We start from the raw sequence: 10,000 nt of genomic DNA, 5'->3' as shown, positions 1-10,000 counted from the left end.
ACTAAAAAGGAATTAGTACTTAGGTCAAAATGACCCTTTATTCCACACATTTTTTAAACTAAAAATTAAAACAAAATTAAATAATAGTAATTAGAATAAAATAAATAGAAATTTGAAATATGAAATAAATAATGAGGAAACAAATTAAAACAAAACTAAAAAGAGATTAGTACTTAGGTCGAAATGACCCTTTATTCCACACATTTTTTAAACTAAAAATTAAAACAAAATTAAATATAAAATAAATAAACCAGAAGTGAAAAACGCTAGAAGGAGGGCTTGAACCTCCGACCTTGTGGTTAACAGCCACACGCTCTAGCCAACTGAGCTATTCCAGCTATGTTGTTAAGCTTTTCAATAAAGTTAATTTTAATATTGAGAAAATATTCATTAAACCTGGCTCTTGATAGTGGGGTCTCTTTTGTAGCTATATTAACTCAAATCTTGAGAACCACTCATAGACGTAAATGCTTAGAAATATATATAAGCATTAATGGTTAAATTAATTCTGAATTAGAATTCACTTAAATGCTTTAAGTCTTTCTGAAGGGTTTAAAGGTTAATACCAACATAGACATAACTATATACGCTCAAAAAATATATGATATTATTGGTCAAAATTTTGACAATGTTTACATTTAAATAGTAAAGATAGCTTAAATAAACATCATATTCTACCCTATCATAGCTATCTAATAAAGTGTGATGAATTATGTACAAACTTTACTGTCGTTTTGGGTAAAAGTATCCTTTGTACTTATTTATTCTCTTTTGCTTTAAAAATCTTTATACGTTTCATAAAATAGTAAAATAAGTTTTTTTTTTATTTCAACTATTTTTATTATTAAATGATTATTTGGAATTTTTTATATATTCTCTGCATATATATATTATTATCCCCATGATATATGTTAGATATTAAGGTTATATTCTTCAAATAAAAAATTAATTCCATATATTATTATTGTTGTTGTTTAATAATTAATTCTTTTATTTAATTTATAAAGATTAATTAATTTATTTTAATAAAAAAACAAAAATCAATCTTATAAAAACTTTTATGGTGGTTTTGCGTATTTATTAAGCACACGTGTTCCATACGTTCAAAACAACTGGAGCATGGGACCAAAATTATCAATCACCACAACACGGTCACTTTCAGTTTAGTTGGTCAAGTTTTATGTTTTTCTATTTCTTTTTTACTTTATGTCGACTTGAAGAGAATATTATACAATTCTAGAATAAAGCCCAACCCCCCCCCCCCTCCCCGTCTTCTCTTCCCCATGAAATTCGTATAATATATATTAAATTTACGGTAAATATTTATTAAACATTTATATAAAAATTAAATTAAAAAATTCATATAAAAATCAATTGATGCATTAATTATAATAGTAAATACATTGGGTTTTAAGGTCAAATCAATAAATTTTTTATTGATTTATTATATATGAAAATAGATAAAATACTTTTTAAAAAATATAATTTAATTTGTATATAAAAATACAATTTAATAACTTCACAATTAAATTGATGTCTAGTTAATTCGTTATATCAATTCAGTAAAATACTTAATATAAATATATATACAGGTGCGAAGCAAAAAATATAGATAAGAGGGTATATTTATATAAAATAGACATGTTGAAAGTAGGCCTGAACCATAATGCAGTTTTTTAAAATTTTGGAATAATATTGGTCACCGAAATTAACATTTAGAAAAAAAAATTAAATACTCAAATTGTATCTAATATTGTAATTATTTAACCTGTAAATATTTTACCAAATTAACATTTAAACACTGGTTTGTATTAGCTTAGCAAATTAAACTAAAAAAATTATTAAATTTATTATAAAAATTATAAATCCTATAGAAGAAATCAAATTAAGAAGAAACTTTGAAAACCTTTAAGAGGGCAAACAAAAAATAATTCTATTTATAAGAATTAATTATAAGATTTAAATAAAAATTTTTAAAAAAATGAACTGAGCTATTTTGCCCCATGTATATATTCTAAACCATGCAATTTGGCTCTCTTGAAATCTTAAAAAAACAAAACATTCTCGATCAATGAATTCCTCTAATCGATCTCTTGAAAACATCTTACAGCTTAGGATTCAAAATTCTAACGTCTAAATAATCAATTTATGCTAGTAATTGTCCAGTTTACGTGCCAATATAATTGTATGTAGGTTACTATCAATTATAAGTAACGATAATTTCATTTTACAAAGTAATTCTTTTATCACGGTCTATTGATTTAGTGGAGATCTTGGGATTCATGCTGTTTGAATCCCATGAATTTAGTTTTTAGTTTTATTCTTGGTGAGGCCATTTTGAGAGTAGTTATAGCAACAATTATACTACTTGAAATTCTTAACTTTTTACTTTTTCGCTTGCATCACTTTTAGGATTTTGTCTAGTTAAGCTCATGAATATATTTGAACAAGAGATTGGATAAAAAAAAATTTACTTTCAAGGACCTAATGTGATATAATTACTTTATATATCCAAGAACATATGGGATGGTTTTATGAATAATTATCTCAATGCTTTTTTGTAACAATTCGATTTCTAGTGGTATGAAAAACACTGTTTCAGAACCTCATTTCCATTAACCGAGTTCATAAATATAAAATAGGAATATTTATGGAGTTAATATGAAAATGATCAGTCAAGTAAATTAACCGAGAAAATAGTTAAATAAAACTTAAGGACTAAATTGTAAAAATCTAATCGCTATTGAATTTTAATATAGGGACCTATATAGAAATTGTACAAAGGACCAAGATGGTAATTTAACCATTATTCAATATGAGTTAGTGGATGACAATGATTTTCCCACTTAGCTTAATTAATAATAAGATTAATATAATAAAACCTTAATTAAGTTAGTTAAACTAGATTAATTAAAGTAAAAATGCCAAATAGTAGAAGATGAAAGTATTTTATCATTTTCCTCATTCTTGTAAGGTTCTTAAGCCTTTTTTTATTATTATAGAAATTGGATCATGAAAGCTTGATCTAGCTAGCCTATGTATCAATTAGTTCAATTTTTAAGTTTTCAGTAAGTTTTCATTTTTGATAAATTGATAAATTAGGCTTGAATTTGATAGATATTAAGCTTACATCATGATAAGGACTAAATTGTAAAACCAAATAAGCTTGTTAGTTAACTTTATAACATTAAGGGCCAAATTGAATAAATTGAAAATTTATCATGAAATTGTGCTATGAATAGAAATTATAGGGTCCCTAATGAAAGAATATAAAATTGAATTTTAATCTAATGCTAAATATCGAAGGATACGCATATATTGAGTATAGGAACTAAATTGAATAAAATGTAAAATCTGTTTGGCTTTGTATTTGAATGTGAATTGGACGAAATCTAATATTGTTTTATTTATTAATTTATTGAATGTAACTAAATACAACGTTGACCCATTGAGAGGGAAAGGAAAAATGAGAGTCGTTGACGAGTGACGAGAGAATTCAATTTGTATTTCTATGATTCGATATCATATATTTATATGCATATGCATATTGAATGCATGAGTGACTATCGAGGTAAGCTTGTGCTTGTTGTATGAAACTATTTGTACTGAATGATGTTGAATATAAGGAAATTGAACTGAATTGAATATAGTAGAAAAAAGTATGATATAATTCATAAATGATTTGTGATACAAAATGATGATGAAATTGGTATAAATGTGGTATTGGATATATATATGTATTGATGATGAGATGAATTAAGAATGAAGATATATGAATTAGATTGTATAATGTAATTGGAACATTGGTATCCTATAGGATAGATTGTGTACGAGTTATACTTCGACTATATATTGATGAGCGTTGAACACATTTTTCTTCGGATGTTCCGATGAGTATTGGGCACATCTTTTACTTCAGTTATATCAATGAGCGCTAGGTGCAATTTATATACTTCAGACATTCTGATGAGGCATTAGGTGCCAGATTGGTATGTTGATTGGACAATCCATGTATCCGTTCAAGTGCAAGTTAGGTTATTGGGGAATATAAACTATGAATCAATTAAATGATTTGGAATAATTTGATAGTATGAAATGGTATTACAAATGCATATATGAGATATGTGATTATCAATACCATGCGAACTAGTGAGAAATGAGGCTTGAGGATCGAATCGATTGTGAAAGATTCAATAAACTTGAGAGAGAGAAAATTGAATAAAAAATGAAAGATTACATGGAATTGTTTGGAAAAGGAAAATTGAGTATCATAGTATTATATGTATATATTGAGATAAAATTTAATTGTATCTTTGGTGATATAAAGTATGGTAAAGAATGCTCAATTGATTAGGAAATGAGCTTGTGTAAAAAATTGATATTTGTGTGATGAGCATGTAGTTTGAAATAGTTGTACCATAACATATATTGATTGAAATCTACTTGTGATTAGGTTCATTTTATGACTTGAATCATGGAAGTACCATTGAGTTTTATCACTTGACGTACGGTTTGTTTATTCTGTGAATAGGTAAAGGTCAATGTCGAGGTTACAAAAAGTGATCCAACATCTAAAAATTGACACCTAATTCAACGATGTTTGTATAGTCCCTTTTGTTTCAATAAATGACATGTACCTAGGTTTTGAGTCGGTTTTGTATCAAATGGTAATTTTGAATTCTAAGTTAGTAATGTCTTTTGAGCTTAATGTTTATAACTTGTTAAATGCATATATGAGTTTAGCATATTTGAAAAGGTTTAAATGGTTGAAACTTTGCAATAGAGCATATGATGACTAGGAATGGTTAGTTAGGTGATTTTGAAATGAAATGTTTATGAAACTCTCTTATTTGAGCTAATTGAAAGCATGTCTTATTGAAATGGTGGATATAGTCTATGGTTAATATCATTAGCTATTATGGATTGGTATTTAGTGACCTTTCAAAAACAATAAGTGGCATCACGATGTCAAGCTCTCAATGTCTTAAAGGGGACAAGTTAGTGAGTTACATCGCAACCTAGAACCCCTGAAATCGCGACGTCAACTCGACATTTTGAAATATTTACATTTTAGTCCTTATTCAACCTCAGGTTAGCAAAAGAGCTTTTGTAAGATTGTATAAGACACGAAAATGATTATATAACATATTATGAATGTGTAATATGTTGTGTTGTAGTTGTTTATAGTTGCTCCGACAATGAATGTAGCATCCTGTAACTCAAACCCGACGATTGGGTCGGGTATGAGGTGTTACAATTAGTGGTGTCAAAGCTACAGGTTTAGTTGATTCTTGGACTAAATCGAGCCTGAAATTGAGTCTAAAAGAACATGCCAATGTTGAGTTGGGTCTAAGTCGAGATTTGGATGTTGATTATGAATTCTTCTATTTTATAGCTAAAATGTCAAAAGAATAAAGAAATGTTGTTGATGATGAAATATAGAGTAGCAATCACTCCGTTGAGGGTGAGAATAAGGTTGAGATTGGGGCACTTGGCGTTGATCAAGTCAGTACTTGACAGAATAGAACTAATAGACCTCACCGGGAAGGTCGAGGTGATAAGAATCTTCTGTGCACAATATTGAAAGTCCTCTAATGAGTAGCAGGAGCTACTTTGCAAGCTGCACTAGTAGTTGCAGCTTGGTGTAACCTAATAAAAGAATTGTAAAAATATGGAGCAACCGAATTTAGAAGGTTGAAAGGTGTCGACCCCTCCTCAGCCGAAATATGGCTAGAATCAATAGTGCAAGTCTTGTAACAGTTGGAATGTTCACCGCATGCGTGTGTTATGTGTGTAGTATCTCTTCTAAAAGAAAAGGCATGCCTGTGGTGGTTGACAGTTACCCCACATGTGCCAGTGGATTAGATTACTTGGACTTTCTTCCAGATTGTGTTTCAAAAGAAATATGTCATCAAATTATATCTTGAAGATAGAAAATAGGAACTCATGATGCTAAAACAGGGTGATATGTTAGTTGTTGATTATGTGAGGGAATTCTTGCAACTTAGCAAGTTTGCTCTTGAGTTAGTGTCGACAGAAGGGGAAATCAATAAGCAATTACTACAAAGATTGTGAGATGAGTTCTGAGTTCAATTGGTCTCTTATAAGCGTAAAGAATTTGTTGACTTAAATGAACAAGTGAAGATGGTTGAGCAGCTCATGAGCCTTGATAAGAAAATTGAGCTTTTGAAAAATAGTTAGGACTTTTAGTTCTCATACTCTACTAGAACGAGCTAGAGGGTTTCGACTGTTGGATTTGATGCCCTAACTATAGTATTTTCGTCAATGTACACTTGTAATTTTTTTAATAAATTGTTAATAAAATTATTCATGAATTACATTAATACTTTGTATAATGTCCTTATATGGTTTTACACATAAAGCAAAATGGAAGCAAATGTTGCTAATTGGTTGTTACTGTTTAAACTAATGCTAAGCAGTATTACATAGTCAGATTGTAATATGGAAAGACAACTTATATTAGTAGATGAACCTAAATATGTCATTTGTCTAATCAGAAATGAGAAAACTAATTGAAAGACTAATATTTTGTCTGTCAACTCAAATTGGGGAGATTCTTTGTCTTGGACATCGGAGCGGATGACTCCTAGAAGATAGAGACATAGATGTGATTAATTGGATTGACAATATATCAGACTTGACCTAAGAAGAATAGATCCTGAATCTATTTATGGATTTATTCATTTGTGATGTTCATATTGTGGCCGATCTAAATCCTGAGTGGATGATAGACTATGTATGCATGAATCATACACTTTGATATAAGTAAAAGCTTGAGTTCGAATAGATAATTAAAAATCTAATTACAATTTATTGTATGGACAAAATACTCATAGTTAAAATCCCTAATCGTTGCCCAATGTCACGACACCACAAGACCGGTGTCGCGACACTACCTTCATTTTCAAGATATTTTGACTTTGAAGTTCAGTGTTGCGACACCACTCCTTGGTGTCACAACGCTACAGTCGTCCCTCATCTTTTTAGCTCAAAAACAGTGTCCTACCCACTAAATAGAGTTGTTAAATCATCCCTAGGCTCGTAGTGGCCCATTAGGTCATGACATAACTAAAAATTGTGTAAAAACACTTATTTTGCATAATTTAAACTTAAAGTAATAAAAACAAAAAAATATAATAAAAACACTAAAAAACAAGCTCATAAGTGTAAAAAAAAACCTTAATTTCCCATAACGAATTGTGGCAGATCAAGTATTATTAGGAAATGTGCCCATATTGTAGTAAATATATAGTTGTTTTGTATGAATTTGAACGATGAATAAATAGATAAACTTAATTTCACATTTCACAATTATATCTTTTGTGTTTTTGTCTTTCATGTTTTACGTACATAGGGAAATTGTGACAAGAAAATATTAGCTCATCGATTGTCTAAGTTCAAACTAATGATAAGTGACATTGTAAGAACGTTTACATTGTAAGAAAAGCAACTAACTTCTATAAATAATTTAAACAATTTCGTAATCTCGTAAAAGAATCAAAGTGTGCATTTCAAATACTTAGAAGGATTATGATGTCATCTACAATTCTAATTAGAGAGATGACTAGTCTTGGCTATCGTAGTAGTTGACTTTACGAGTAGAGACATAAATGTACTAATTGGAAGAATGATACATTGGACTAGACCCAAGTTGAATTAATTTTTAATTTGTTTGTGAATTGATTCACTTTTGATATTTGTGGTGTGACTTACCTAAATCCTAAGTTAGTCACTGACCATACGTATGTAAGTCATGTGCATTGATATAAGTAGAGGCTTACGCTCTAAAGATGATTGAGCCAATAGCCAGTATGTTGGGTACATGAATTGTGTATGACATGGCTTTACTAGAAACAATGGAATTCAAAGATCGATTAAAAAGATAACGATATCCTCTCATTGACATTGTGTGGATTGATAAATATGGAACGTGGCCACGGGTTACTTATTCTTGAAAAAGCAATTTATCACAGTCATTAATTTATAGTGACCATATTAATCATTAAGAAGACACAATAGTGACTAAGGGTGTTCAATCGGTTAACCGACCCGAAATAACATTAACTGAATTAACCAACCTTTCACAATTTTTAATCGTTAACCGAACCGAAATTTTTTCAAAAAAATTAACCGAACTGAAAATTTTTCGGTTAATTCGGCTGGTTAACCGAATTAACCGAAAATTATATGTTTTTTAATTTTTGCTTAAAATAAGTATAAAATTAACTGAATTAATCGAATTAATCGAATTACCCAAATTAACCGAATTAATCAAATTATTTGTATAAAATTATATGTTTTTTAATTTTAATTTTAATTTTATTTTTAGATTTAGATTTTTTTATTTATTAAATTATTTGTAATTTTTATGATTGGGTTGGGTAATTAGGTTGGGTTGGGTACTTGGGTTAATATATATTAGATTGGGTATTTGGGTTTATGTTGGATTGGGTTTAAGTGAATAGTGGGCTATTTATATATTATAATTTTATTTATTAATTTTTTCGGTTAAACCGAAAAAATTCGGTTAACCGACCGGTTTCGAACCAAAATAACCGTTAACCGAAAATTCAAAAAATTATTAACTGACCCCCGACCGAATTAATTCGTTTAACTGACCGATTAACTGAATTCGGTCGATTAACCGATTTTTTTCTATTTTACCCAAATTTTGTACACCCCTAATAGTGACAATGAGATAAAATAAGGTTGTATTGGGTGAGCAAGTTTAACTCAAAGGAATCAAGGATATCATATAAGGGTAACATATACATGACGAGGTCATTGGATAAAGTTGGATGAATTGTTTTCGTAAAGAGTATACAATAAGAAGTTTTCAATCATGGTACTTCTTGTGGACTGGCTCCATGATTAAGTAAATTGTGAATTTTCAAAATAATTATTCTGGACATAATTGCAGTTACTCAAGCCTAATTGTATATATCTGGTTGGTCCCTCTGCTAACTCAACAAAAGTTGGATAAGATTACATTTGAATTAGAAGAAATTCTACGACTTTGGAAATAATGTAATTGAGTCGATTTATTTGATGTTACGAGGACTATGTAAGGAAGACTGGCTTGAGGCGAGCCCAATTCCCAACAACAAATTACAAGGAAAAGGTAGAATCCAGGAACATAAAGGCACAAGAAAACCTAGAATCCTGAAGAAAAGTTGGATCTAAAAGACAACCCAGACGAAGTTGAGAAGAAGTCGGAGCTTGATTCCGACTAATTCTAAACATTTTTAATTTTTATTTTGGGATTCATAATTTTTAAGACTTATTTATTTTTGGTTGATTTTTATTTTTATTTAGTTTCATTAGGATTTTATTCTATTATATATATTTTGGATGATTAATTTTCTTTGTAGAAACCCATATATATTTTTTGATGGCACTACAATCTTGAGCCAACATTGCAAGGAAGAGTCAGTCCCGCCATTTGTGACGAACTTATCAAGCTAATTGGGTAACCGTATAGCTTGAGTAAATGTGTTAAATTGCTTAGACTGATTTATATGATTGTAATGATATGTCTAAATGATGGTGTATGAGGTAAAAGTATAGATTGTGATAAACTTAGCCATGTTTGTTGGCCCTTGTATGATATCATGTGCATGACTTGTATGATTAAATGAATAAATGAGTAAAGTTATCCAGAAAACATGGAATGCATGCATAAGTATACTTGTTAAAATGAGATAGCCGAAAAGTGGGCGTAAAATCGATATGAAAGTTAGTTACCCGAAATGAATGACATGATTGTGATGATGTTACTATGATGATGAAAATTGTTTTACATGTATACGTATATGAGAGTCGAGTCAGAGGCCCTACAACTCCCTCCCTCTTACCAAAGTGGTGTTTTATAATGGAAATTCCTGAGATTTGTGTTGAATGAGTTCTCGAGTGAGAAACCAAATAGTTTAGTGATAGAATGGTTATAAGCATGATTAGTGATTGAGAATGGGTTAATAAG

General features: G+C 29.5%; 1 non-coding gene across 1 annotated transcript; it reads right to left on the bottom strand.

Annotated features, from left to right (window-relative positions):
* Positions 1 to 264: 264 nt before the first annotated feature.
* On the bottom strand, positions 265 to 338 carry TRNAN-GUU (transfer RNA asparagine (anticodon GUU)). The gene has a single exon. It is a non-coding gene; the product is annotated as a tRNA-Asn (tRNA).
* Positions 339 to 10,000: the final 9,662 nt, after the last annotated feature.

This window comes from Gossypium hirsutum, chromosome A01 (genome assembly GCF_007990345.1).
Source record: "Gossypium hirsutum isolate 1008001.06 chromosome A01, Gossypium_hirsutum_v2.1, whole genome shotgun sequence".
Classification (NCBI taxonomy): Eukaryota; Viridiplantae; Streptophyta; class Magnoliopsida; order Malvales; family Malvaceae; genus Gossypium; species Gossypium hirsutum.
Note: the sequence above shows the minus strand (reverse complement) of the source record. Positions and strands in the feature narration are given on the sequence as shown.